Source organism: Danio rerio, chromosome 2, assembly GCF_052040795.2.
Source record: "Danio rerio strain M-AB ecotype USA chromosome 2, GRCz13ab, whole genome shotgun sequence".
Lineage (NCBI taxonomy): Eukaryota > Metazoa > Chordata > Actinopteri > Cypriniformes > Danionidae > Danio > Danio rerio.
This window is the reverse complement of record NC_141022.1, coordinates 54,251,145-54,263,357: the sequence shown is the minus strand read 5'-3', so window position 1 is coordinate 54,263,357 and position 12,213 is coordinate 54,251,145. Positions and strand designations below refer to the sequence as shown.

Here is a 12,213-nt window from a genome sequence, read left to right as displayed (position 1 = left end):
AAATGTAAATGTAAATGTACCAGTAAGAATGGCAATTGAAGCACCGCCTTCTACGACAGGAGCCAATCATAGACTGATGATTCTCCAGGAAAGGAGCTTGAATCATTGAATTATTCATTCATTCATTCATTTTCTTGTCAGCTTAGTCCCTTTATTAATCCGGGCTCGCCACAGCAGAATGAACCGGCAATTTATCCAGCAAGTTTTTTACGCAGCGGATGCCCTTCCAGCCGCAACCCATCTCTGGGAAACATTCACACGCACATTCACACACTACGGACAATTTAGCCTAGCTAATTCACCTGTACCGCATGTCTTTGGACTGTGGGGGAAACCAAAGCACCCAGAGGAAACCCACGGCAACGCAGGGAGAACATGCAAACTCCACACAGAAACGCCAACTGAGCCGAGGCTCGAACCAGCGACCTTCTTGCTGTGAGGCAACAGCAGTACCTACTGTGCAACTGCTTCGCCATCATTGAATCAGATTAGACCATTAGCCAAAAAAAACCTAAAGTCTGAACTCATGTGAGATTTATTGAGTCTATTCTCATTACAAATATGAGATTCCACATTATTAACCTCTTGAAGGACTCCACTGGAAGAAGCTAATGCTTCTAAGGCTGCATTTACGCTGCAGATCTTAATGGTGAATTCCGATTTCGTTACTTTTTTTGATGACCTGCTTACATCATCTTTTAAAAGTGACTTGTATTCAATCTTCTGCATTTACGCAGCACACAGCAAAGGCGCAATGACCAGGAAAATAATGAGCTGAAGCTGACTAACAGCTGATAATTAAAGAGTGCTCTTTTCTCTATTCCTGTATGTAATCTGTTCGCAGCTTTTGACAAGCTGTTTTACTATTGTTTATGACAGAAAGGTTCCCATTTGTCCATCTTCTTTTGATATATTGGATTTTTTTAAACCTTTAGGCATCTTAATGTAATGTCCATGGCGTGATTTATGCACATTAGTTTTCTATTAGTTTATATTGGTTACGTGGCGGACATCGCGCTCTCTCGCTCTTGTTAACGTGCTTAAATACCTGTGCTATATGACAATATAAAAGCTCTTAAGTCCTCATGTACGAGATTTAAGGTTCGCGACTCTGTTGAAGTCTGTTCTGAAATGAAAGTGTCAATCTTGACGTCATTCGCTACGGTTTTTAATGACGCGCAACATTGACAGATGAAAATCCAATTTACCTGCTTACATTGCAGACATGAGAACATCGATCCAATTCATATCGGATAAATTCCCACATATGATCAAGGACTAAATCGTATTTGAGTAAATCGGAATCCATTTGATTTAAGTCACTTGAACAGTGCAGTGTAAATGCAGCCTAAATGAGTCTTGAACAAATACACTTGACCAAAGAGGACATGAGGCTATGGCCCAATCCCAACTCTACAATCTTACATACATAAAGAATAAGGTCAATACCTCTACCCCTTCAACTTCCCCATGGCCCTTGAAACAGAGAGGGGTGTGAAAGGGTAGGGATAGAAATGTCCCCCTAAGAAAAAGGACACCACTACTACACACGCACAGGTTATCATATCGCCACTAGCGCAGGTTGTGAGTTCCACAGATGCATCGATTTCCACTCGTTCATATGGAAGTTGAGTGTAATGCACTGTTTGTTGTTGTTGTTGTTGCTGAAACACGATTGTTGATTCAGCGGTTGCTTAGTAACATAAAAAGCACAGCAAACTGCTATTTACTAAAGTCAATAAAAGTGCAGTTTGTCTTGCGTATGAGCCTCCAGGTGTTGCAAGATGCACGAAACTCTGCTCTGTATTTACAGTGCTCATATTCATGGATGTAACCTATGAAATCAACATTAAAGTTTTGCCAGATGTGCTGTAAAATGCATTTTCAAATCCATATTCTGACCTGTTTTGTCAAGGTATCAGGTAACCCTGCTGTAAAAAACAGCCTAAACCAGCCTAGGAAGATTGGCTGGTTTTAGCTTGTCAACCAGCTTGGTTTTAGAGGGGTTTTGACCATTTCCAGGCTGGTTTCTAGCCATTTCCAGCCTGGTCTTAAGCTGATCAGGCTGAAAAATGACAAACTAAAACCAGCTTGACCAGCCTTTTGTCTGGGCTCCAGCTAAGACCAGGTTGGAAATGGATGGAAACCAGCCTGGAAATGGACAAACCCCCTGTAAAACCAGGCTGGTCGACTAGCTAAAACCAGCCAACCAGCCTAGGCTGGTTTTAGAAGTTTATTTCAGCAGGGAAGGTTATCAGAATTTAAAATATGTTGTGCAATATTTACAACGGTTATTATTATTGTTTATTATTAGTGAAATGTAGCGCTTTTTGAAAAACGTACAGCATCTTTAAAGACCATGACCGTAACACATTAATGTCATTATAAACACAATAAATGAAATCCTTGTTTGTAGTAAAAATCATAATTAATGCCCTATTTTGTACATCTGTGGTTCTCCTTGCTCAATTTTGTCATATCATATTTCTATTCAATGCAATGTCAGCAACATAGGCTATTTTCATGGCAAACATTTCATTAATAAATATACAATAACAAATACAAATCAAATGAATATAAATTAGATAAGATTTTTAACATTAATACACAATAGAAATTTTACATTTTTTCCTGGTGACAGAATGAACTTACTCTCCTTGAGTAAGTTCATCTCCTAAACCCCTTCTGTAGTGATTTAAAGCAGAACAGCTGGGTTTTGCAGCCATGTTGTTGCTGTAGCTTGTGATTCAGAGAAAACTCTCATACCTCTTCATTTGTTGTAATGCTGAAAAATCTCTGTTTGAAGGGCTATATAGCTGGTCCCCTTACCCCTACGTCTCCAAGATTAAGCTAATTGGGAAACTCCTTCCCCTTCATGTGAAGGGGTAAAGGAAAGGGCTAATGCTGCGTTCACACCAGACTCGGAACGCAAGTCAAGCGCGAGTGATTTACATGTTAAGTCAATGGAAACGCGCAAACAGACATCCTGCGGCACGAATGACGCGAATTGCGCTGGGCGAATTGAGCGTTTTGCACGTTTGACGCGCTTAATGAGTGTTTCGCGTGAATCTCTCGAGTTCAAAAATCTGAACTTCAGCGGACATTCGCGCCGCGTTAACCAATCAGAAGCTTGCTCTTGTGGGTGCGTGATTGTGACGTACAACCTGTTGATGGTGTCCCAGGGGAAATCCTCCAGGCGACACCGACAACAAGTCATCAAACTGGGCTTGGCTCAGTCAGAAGCACCGTTGAAAGCCTCTGTGGTCCAGGTTCAGTTTCTGGAGGAGTTTATGAGCTCACAGAGCTGGATGCACCTCTGAAAGCATGTAGTGGACTCAGACACGGTCCTAAACGTATTAACGCTGTTTTTCAGCCTTCATAAAGTACATAAACTCTGTTATTTTCTTCATAAAATCCATGTGAGCCTTTTAGCAACGAAGCTACAGTCACCGGGCAGACAGAAGCCCTGCCCATCACGTGAATCCGCGTCTGTTCTGAAGTTAATTTGACACGCGAATGAAGCGGGGTTTGACGCAAGAATGAAGCGAGTAACCTCAAATGTTCACACGGCAATTTATGCGCGAATAGCGCGATTTGTGAACACAGCATAAGAGTATAGATTTGGTTTTGGGCCTATATCTCTGCAACACTTTTGTATATTTAGACCAAGATTGGTAGAAGTCATGTCAACTATAACCTGATGTTACCTGCAAAGTTTTGGCACAGTGCCATCTAGTGGTCAGGAGAAATGTAAAAATAAATGTTTGGCTTGTAACCGTGGAACGTTTGGTTGTAAGCCAAAAAGTCAGCGGATACCCTTCCAGCTGCAACCCAGTACTGGGAAACATCCATACACACTCATTCACACACATACACTACAGCCAATTTTAGTTTATTCAATTCCCCTATAGCCCATGTGTTTGGACTGTAGGGGAAAACCGGAGCACCCAAAGAAAACCCACGCCAATACGGAGAGAACATGCAAACTCCACACAAAATGTTAACTGACCTATCCGGGACTCGAACCAGCGACCTTCTTGCCGTGAATGGATTTAAAAATGTTAAAACTCCATAGTTTAACTCTCAGGGACTTGTAAAAAAAAAAAAAAAAAAAAAAAGCTTCCAAGAACAAAGGTGAAGTGTTCCTTTAACAGACTCTATATACACATATGCTTTTCATATTCATCCTTACATTGTTTATTACACATCCTCCCCCACATAACATCAGAATTAACGACAATGTTCATTGAAGGTCACATCTTATGGTCACTCTGCACTCCAATAAGTTCCATGATGAGTTTTTCAAGATTATCACTGATTAAAAACATTGTTCATCGCATCATGCCAAAAAAAAACCAGTGTGATGTACAGTGTTACCGGGAAGAGTTTAGAGTCAAGTGGGCGTTTTGCATGTACCCTGTCATTTCCTGAGCATGAGAGAGAAAGACGGAGCGGGAGGCGAGACAGAAAATTGCTCGATTGGAAAATGCATTGCCGATGCGATGCGCAATAAAATCATCCAGTCTGTTTGCTGGTATAAAGCAGCTTGTCAGCGTTCAGACAGAGCAGGTAATAGTGTGTCTATAGAGTGTCAGCAGCAAAATGCATGTCAGCCAGCACAGATTGTCTGCTTAGAGATGTATGCATTATTGATGTACAGTATATCGTGACAGAAAACAGAAAGCTCCTTCCAGGTTATGACCTGATGGCAACCTCGGGGCTTCCTTCCATTTAATATGGCGTTTTCCTGGAGTCATGCTATACTGCATCCATTCAGCTGGAGTAAACCAACAATGTAACAGGTTATTGATGAAGTTTAGTTTAAATAAAGAATGTAAGGGTGCAATAACATAGGGAAAAAGAAAAAATATACCTCAGTTTTTATCTAACGATTCATAATACTACATGGCAAAAGTCTTGTCGCCTATTTAAGTTTTAGGAACAACAAATAATAACAACTTCTAGTTGATCATTTGGTATCAGAAGTGGCTTATATGAAAGGCAAAGACCTCTAGATTACACTTATTTCAGCAAAATAAAATAAGATCACGCCTTGATTTTTAATTATTTAATTAGGACAGTAAGGTCTGACTTTGCTTAGACAAAAGTCTTGTCACTTAACAGAAATAAGGTACAGTATGGACCTTATTCTAAAATGCGGAAGTGCGCCAGTTTTCGCGATTGTTTTAGAACTTCCAATTCAGTCGCCTCTGGGAGAAATGACTAGGAATAATAAACGGCAGAAAACGGTCAAACTACTTGCTCTACAAACAAATGTTTGCCATACTATACAGACTAAGTATAATATAATAAGAAAATATCAGTTTGCAACATCAAGCAGCATATCCAGCAGTTTTTAATGCCCAAAAATAAATGGAAGTAAATCAGACCGGACGTCTCGAGCCAAAAAGATTCAAATGAAAGCGCCCGCTCGTCAGCAAAGAATAAGGTGAATGGAATATAAAGTCATCTGGAATGGCAAAGAAAGCGTTCTTGCAGGACTCCCAGAGTTCATCAAGATTCTTTGGATTCATCTTCAATGCCTCCTTCTCCATCTTACCCCAGACATGTTCAATAATGTTGATCTCTGGTGACTGGGCTGGCCAATCCTAAAACACCCTGACTTTCTTTGCTTTCAGGAACCTTGATGTGGAGGCTGAAGTGTGAGAAGGAGCGCTATCCTGCTGGAGAATTTGCCTTCTCCTGTGGTTTGTAATGTAATGGGCAGCACAAATGTCTGGATACCTCAGGTTGTTGATGTTGCCATCCACTCTGCAGCTCTCTTACACGCCCCTATACTGAATGTAACTCCAAACCATGATTTTTCCTTCACCAAACTTGACTGATTTCTGTGAGAATCTTGGGTCCATGCGGGTTCCAGTAGGTCTTCTGCAGTATTTGTGATGATTGGGATGCAGCTCAACAGATGACTCATGAGAAATAATCTACCTTCTGCCACTTTTCCAAATGATCAACTAGAAGTCAAGTTATTATTTGTTGCTCTCACAACTGGGATCGACGACAAGACTTTTTGTCAGATAGCGTACATGAAATGATATGATAAATAAGGCCAATATAGTGATGATATTTATAGAAATGCTCATATTTTTCATGCAAATATCGATTTAAAGAAGATTTAGGTTGATTATTACTTATTAAAAAGCATTTTTAAGCTAATTTATTGACATATCACTGATTACAAATTAGCAAACCTATAATCCAAATATTTATTTCTAATGATGCTAAAAAAGCTTTCATTTTATGAAAGGTATTACACTGTAGGAACAAATAAATAAAAATGGAAGTAGTCATCTGTATTGCATTTTTCACACATTTGCTACAAATTGGCCAATTAAAATGGATTCTGTGAGTCACTCTAATAGAATGAATAACAGGAAAAAAAAAACATGCATTACACAATTCATCTTTATTTCTATAGCGCTTTTACAATGTAGATTGTGTTAAAGCAGCTTCACATAGAAAATATACACACAAATATAAATAATGATCAGAAATGCAAGAAAAAAGAATCATATTATTTCATTAAAGGGCACCTATGATGAAAATCCTCTTTTGTGAGCTGTTTGGACAGAACTGTATGTAGGTATAGTGTGTCCACAGTCATATTGGAGTGAGAGAAACCTAATAAGTTTCTTTTAGAAATTACTGACGGTAAAATAGGATCCAAATCTCAGTGATTTTGAGACCCACCACAACATGATGTAGGAGTGCGGTTTCCCCGCCCACCGAATTGACTGACAGGTGCCATGTCTCCATAGTAACATGTATACACATGTCCACAGAACAATTTTTTGCAAAGAAACTGGAATTAAAACATGTTACATTTCTCTGTGGTCATCTGCTCCTCAGTAAGTAATTTGAACCGTTTTTAAAACAGAGCATGCTTGTAATCAAGACAGCAAAATTAATTCCTAACTGCTATAATCACCACAGCCACATGGTGTCAGGGAATGCGCTTATGTGTGTGTCAGGGCTTAATTTGTGCCGGAACAAGCCGGCACCTCTGAAATCTGATCAGGCGCCTCTTTTTACCGATCATGCAAACCTGCCACACCCCGCTCCTCACTTTCTTCCGCGACTCCCCAACCCTCTTCAACTTCATCCGTCCATGACCCCGCCTCCCCCAACCGCTTGTCACTTTTGTCCATCACACTCCGCCAAACCACACTACATCACCCCACCCCCACTTTTATCCGCCACACTCCCCCCTATACGAAGGTAAATCAGTAGCAAAACTCGAGAGCTTGGAAATCTAAATGTGAAGACTTGTGATAATATTTGTATGTGTAGGTTGAAACGTACACTCACAGCTCTGACGTGAACAGCTGAATCCCTTGATTTGCACACACACACAATAAATCAACACACTTGTGTTTTGAATTCGAAGTTGCAGATTAATAGTTGTGTATTTGTAAAATGCCATTCACAAATACAAAGTGACAGACACACCTGTGCACGGCAAAAGTGATTGCACATTCGCTCTACAACCACAGGTCGGCACTCACAACCTCTCAGATTCATCAGTTTAACTACAAATCTCTCGCGGTCTGACTTTTGCTACACATCTTGCGCAATCTCTGTAGCAGAACTCATAAGTGCACTCGTAGATGCAGAGGAGCCAGGATCGCGGATAGGGCGGGGCAGGTGTAAAGCTGTTTTATTGACCGATGCCTGACCAATGCCAGCAGCCAACGGGACTGAGGTGCGAAAGAATAATTTCTACGATTATTTTATTATTTAGGGTTTATTTCAACCATTTTCTGAAAATAAATTTGTTAAATATCATTGATTCTACGGAAACGTACATACCAGTAAAAGAGCAGCAGAGCCAGTTTATTGGCTAGAGCCAGCCAATGAGATGGGACGTTTTTGTACGTCAGCACACAGGGCAGCTCACGTTGTTGGAGGAATCAAGCAATCAGAGGGTAAGTTATTATTTTTAATAATTATCCATATGTTCAAAACTGTTAGCTAAGTAAAGGACTGTGCTAGGTGGTTCTGTAGTTTGTTTTTTTTATATAAGAACCCGTTATGAGTTATGTATAGTATAATACACTTTATACTGGTATAGTAGACATAGTATAAAACCCCCCAACACATACCCCCTTTGGCAATTAATTTTCGCCAGCAACACCTCTCCCTCGTCTGGTCACATGCCAGATCCGTTACCCCAATCTGTTCTGGGACCTCGCAATTTACAAATTTAAGCACTATAAGCACTGGTGTGTGTGTACTGCAAACAGCATTTGTTTGTGACTCATCATTTTAGAATAAACTTCACCACAAATACATCAAATAAACTTTGTATTTTTGACACGTGACCTTGATTCAGCTTCACCCGTGTCTGTCTCCGTCACTGACAGCTGTTTATCTGACCTTACGGATGAGAAGCAGACACGCACATGGGAATGGTGGGTGGGGAGAAGCAGCTCATTTGGATTTAAAGCAACAGGCTACAAAAACAGCTACACTGTATTCAGACGCCAAAATGAGCAGATTCTACATTATATAATAAATAATCTGATGGGTATTTGTGCTGAAACTTTACAGACAAATTCTGGAGACACCAAAGTTTCTTAAATCTTGTAAAAGAGGTAAAATAGGTGCCCTTTAAGTAAATACAACTGCTTTCTATTTGAATGCGTTTTATTTTTATTCAAAACTGATTTTTTTAGCATCGTTATACTTTAATCTTCAATGTAACTTGAATAGAAGAGTACAATATTCAAAATATAGACTGTTAATAAATATAATTTATTTATTAACTTAATCATGACATTATAAATATATATTTCTTTCCGTTTTATTAATATTTTTTTATTTCTGATTAGTGTGATGTCTTTAATAAATGAAAGCATTACTATCTTTCCAAGCTAAAGTTCTAGTTAGCTTTTTAAAACCTCTCTGAAAGGAATAGTTGTGATAATATTATCATAATTTCAACATAGGCTTATTATGAAAACGTAGCCCTATGTACATTAGTGGAGATTGTGAATTATGTAGCCAGAAGTACATATGGCTGCATTTCATTTTTAAGATGAACACTACATGGCGGTATGATGATGTACCTTTTCGTGCTTACCAGCTGACTGCTTACCTCCGTATGGACGGCTTTCCGGCTGTAACCAGTTTGTCCAGTTAGCTTGCGATGTACGCCGATGGACTTGAGACACAGAGAGAAGAAGACAATAGGGTTTCAGTCTGGGGAAGAACAGTTCCAGAAAGCAGGTAAGTCAAAAACAGAAGCCAAAAAATAAAATAAACAAGTAAATAACAGGGTGAGAATGAGGTAAAATGTGGTAAAAATCAGACGAGGGCTGTTCTTTTTCTGAATTGCTTTTTAAATTTGTCGGTTTTGTTTATGGAAGTGGGTGGGCGGGTCAATCTGTGCTTTTTAAAATAATATTGGTTGGGTTGGGGGTGGGGGTGTTTCGACAGTGGCCTCTGGTGGATATACGCGAGAACAGCAGGTGTGAATGGCACTCCTGGGAGAAACTTGAGATCTCAAAAAGCATACACAGCGACCTCTGGTGGATTTGCAAAAACAAAAACTGCAAAAAAACAGCTCCTGGGACGTATTTGGCGGTCTCCAGAAATGTATATAGAGGTATGTTTTCAGAATGAGCCTGAGTGGCATAATTTACTCACCCAAATTTTGTTCCAAATCTGTACAGGTTTTTTTCTTCCCTAAAACACAACAGAGAAATATTGCACTCAATAACTTAATAGCAAGTCAAATAACTTCATATTTCTTGTTAACAAATCCCTGTGGCATGATTTCAGAAGACTTATATAATGCAGAGTTGTATGAAAAATGTTATTTATTTGAGTAAATTAAATTACTGGACATCTATTTCAGTCTGTAAGCTCTTGTCCTGGTGCATGTTTGTAGCCAGATACATGGCAGTAATTACACAAACACACACATTCCAGCCTCATTCTGTCAGCCAGTATTGTCCTCAAACTCAGATATTTGCCATTTCAGAGAAAGCATCTGTTAGTGGTGTGCATCTTTAGGGTTTTCTTCACGTTTCACCTGCTTCTGTGTCTCAGCAACAGATCACAAATGTCTCATGGTTACAATTTCCATGGAAACTACGACCAGGTCATCGATTCATCAGATGAAAACCCAAAGAGCTTCATGCAGATGAGACCAACTACACAGCACACACACACTGATGGGTTAATGAATTAATAATACAGTGTGTTTGCTGTTTGATAATGTGTTACAGACATGTCTGAAAACATGGCATCTTTTCATTATTTAATGCAAAATAAAAAGTTCTGGGTGATATATATTATAACTAGATAAATTGCTGTAATTTTAGATATTTGATATATTTTACTTTGTTCTATTCTATGTTTTATACTGAGAACTGTACTGATGGCATTTTTTCAATATTTAAAATAAAAAATATTGTTTTGTAGAGTATTTTCTTATCATTTAATGCACAAAATCACAAAAAAAGTGCACAATAAAGCTCAACAATGAAACGCAACAATTGAAAACATTGCTATTAAGAACAACTTTATAGCTATGTTATGCTATCATGTCAATACAGTATGTACCAAAATCTCTGAGGAATATTTCCAGTACTTTTTTGCCTTCAGAACTGAACCCTACGTGCCAGACTCAACAAGGTACTGGAAATATTCCTCCATATAGATATGATAGCATCACATAGTTCACATAGCATCATAGCATCACATAGTTGCAGCAGATTTGTCAGTTGCACATCCATGATGCGAATCTCCTGTTCCACCACATTGCAAAGGTGCTCTATTGGATTGAGTCTGGTGACCGTGGAGGCCATTTGAGTACAGTCAACTCATTGTCATGTTCAAGAAACCAGTCTGAGATGATTTGCGCTTTAAGACATGGTGCTGGAAGCAGTGTTCCCATCAGAAGACGGTTACACTGGTCATAAAGGGATAGACATGGTCAACAACAATACTCAGGTAGGCTGTGGTTTGACACGATGCTCTGTTGGTACTAATGGGCCCAAAGGTTGCCAAGAAAATATCCCCAACACCATTACACCACCAGCCTGAACCGTTGATACAAGGCAAAATGGATCCATGCTTTCATGTTGTTTACACCAAATTCTGTCTCTACCCACTGAATGTCGCAGCAGAAATCGAGACTCATCAGACCAGACAACATTTCTCCAATCTTCTATTGTCCAATTTTGGTGAGCCTGTGTGAATTGTAGCCTCAGTTTCCTGTTCTTGGCTGACAGGAGTGGCACCCGGTCTTCTGTTACTGTAGCTCTTCCGCCTCAAGATTAGATGTGTTGTGTGTTCAGAGATGCTCTTCTGCATATCTCGGTTGTAACGAGTGGTTATTTGAGTTACTGTTCCTTGTCTATCAGCTGGAGCCAGTCTGGCCATTCTCTGACCTCTGGCATCAACAAGGCATTTGCACCCACAGAACTGTCACTCACTGGATATTTACTCTTTTTTTCTGACCATTTTCTCTATAAACCCTAGAGATGGTTGTGTGTGAAAATCCCAGCAGATCAGCAGTTTCTAAAATACTCAGAGCAGCTCGTCTGGCACCAACAACCATGCCACGTTCAAAGTCCCTTAAATCATCTTTCTTCCCCATTCCGATGCTCGGTTTGAACTGCAGCAGATCATCTTGACCATGTCTACATGCCTAAATGCATTGAGTTTCTGCCATGTGATTGGCTGATTATTAGAAATTTGCGTTAACGAGCAGTTAGGCCGGTGTACCTAATAAAGTGGCCAGTTTTCCAAAATAAGTAGGTATATACATGTACCTTTTTTGTTTACACATTTATTTATATTTATTTTTTGTAGAAAGTTGCAGTTGAGATTATATACGTTAAAATGTAAAAAAATGTAGTTTATTTATGTGATTTCACCTATTTATATCTAGTACTCCGATATATTATATTTTTTACATATTTTTTACTTTCATAATTTGACTGAATAAATGATCAATTTTATCAGTAAAACATCTTAAGAACAAGTAAATCTTTACATTAAAAAATAGGATCTGCGACATTTAAACAGCCATCTTCTCTTGCCATGTTAGAAAAAGAAATTGATTCTTGATGTATGAAATAAAATGAGTTTCTTGTCTGTACAAGAAAAGGCACTGAGGTGTTGCATTTTGGATACTAGGGTGTTGTGAACGGTTGCCAGATCGTTACTTTCTAACCCACA

The 12,213-nt window shown here is 39.2% G+C and overlaps 1 long non-coding RNA gene across 4 annotated transcripts in view; it reads right to left on the bottom strand.

Annotated features, from left to right (window-relative positions):
* Window positions 1–12,213, bottom strand: part of LOC147837255 (uncharacterized) — a 28,649-nt gene that overhangs the window by 14,738 nt on the left and 1,698 nt on the right. For 3 of the 4 annotated variants that reach the window (XR_015479036.1, XR_015479035.1, XR_015479037.1), the window contains 2 exons: window positions 9,670–9,708; window positions 9,119–9,184 (listed from right to left, as the gene is read on the bottom strand). This is a non-coding gene — a long non-coding RNA (uncharacterized LOC147837255). Of the gene's footprint in view, window positions 1–4,183; window positions 4,778–9,118; window positions 9,223–9,669; window positions 9,709–12,213 lie in introns of those variants that run through there. The other variant, XR_015479038.1, reaches the window with a different exon arrangement.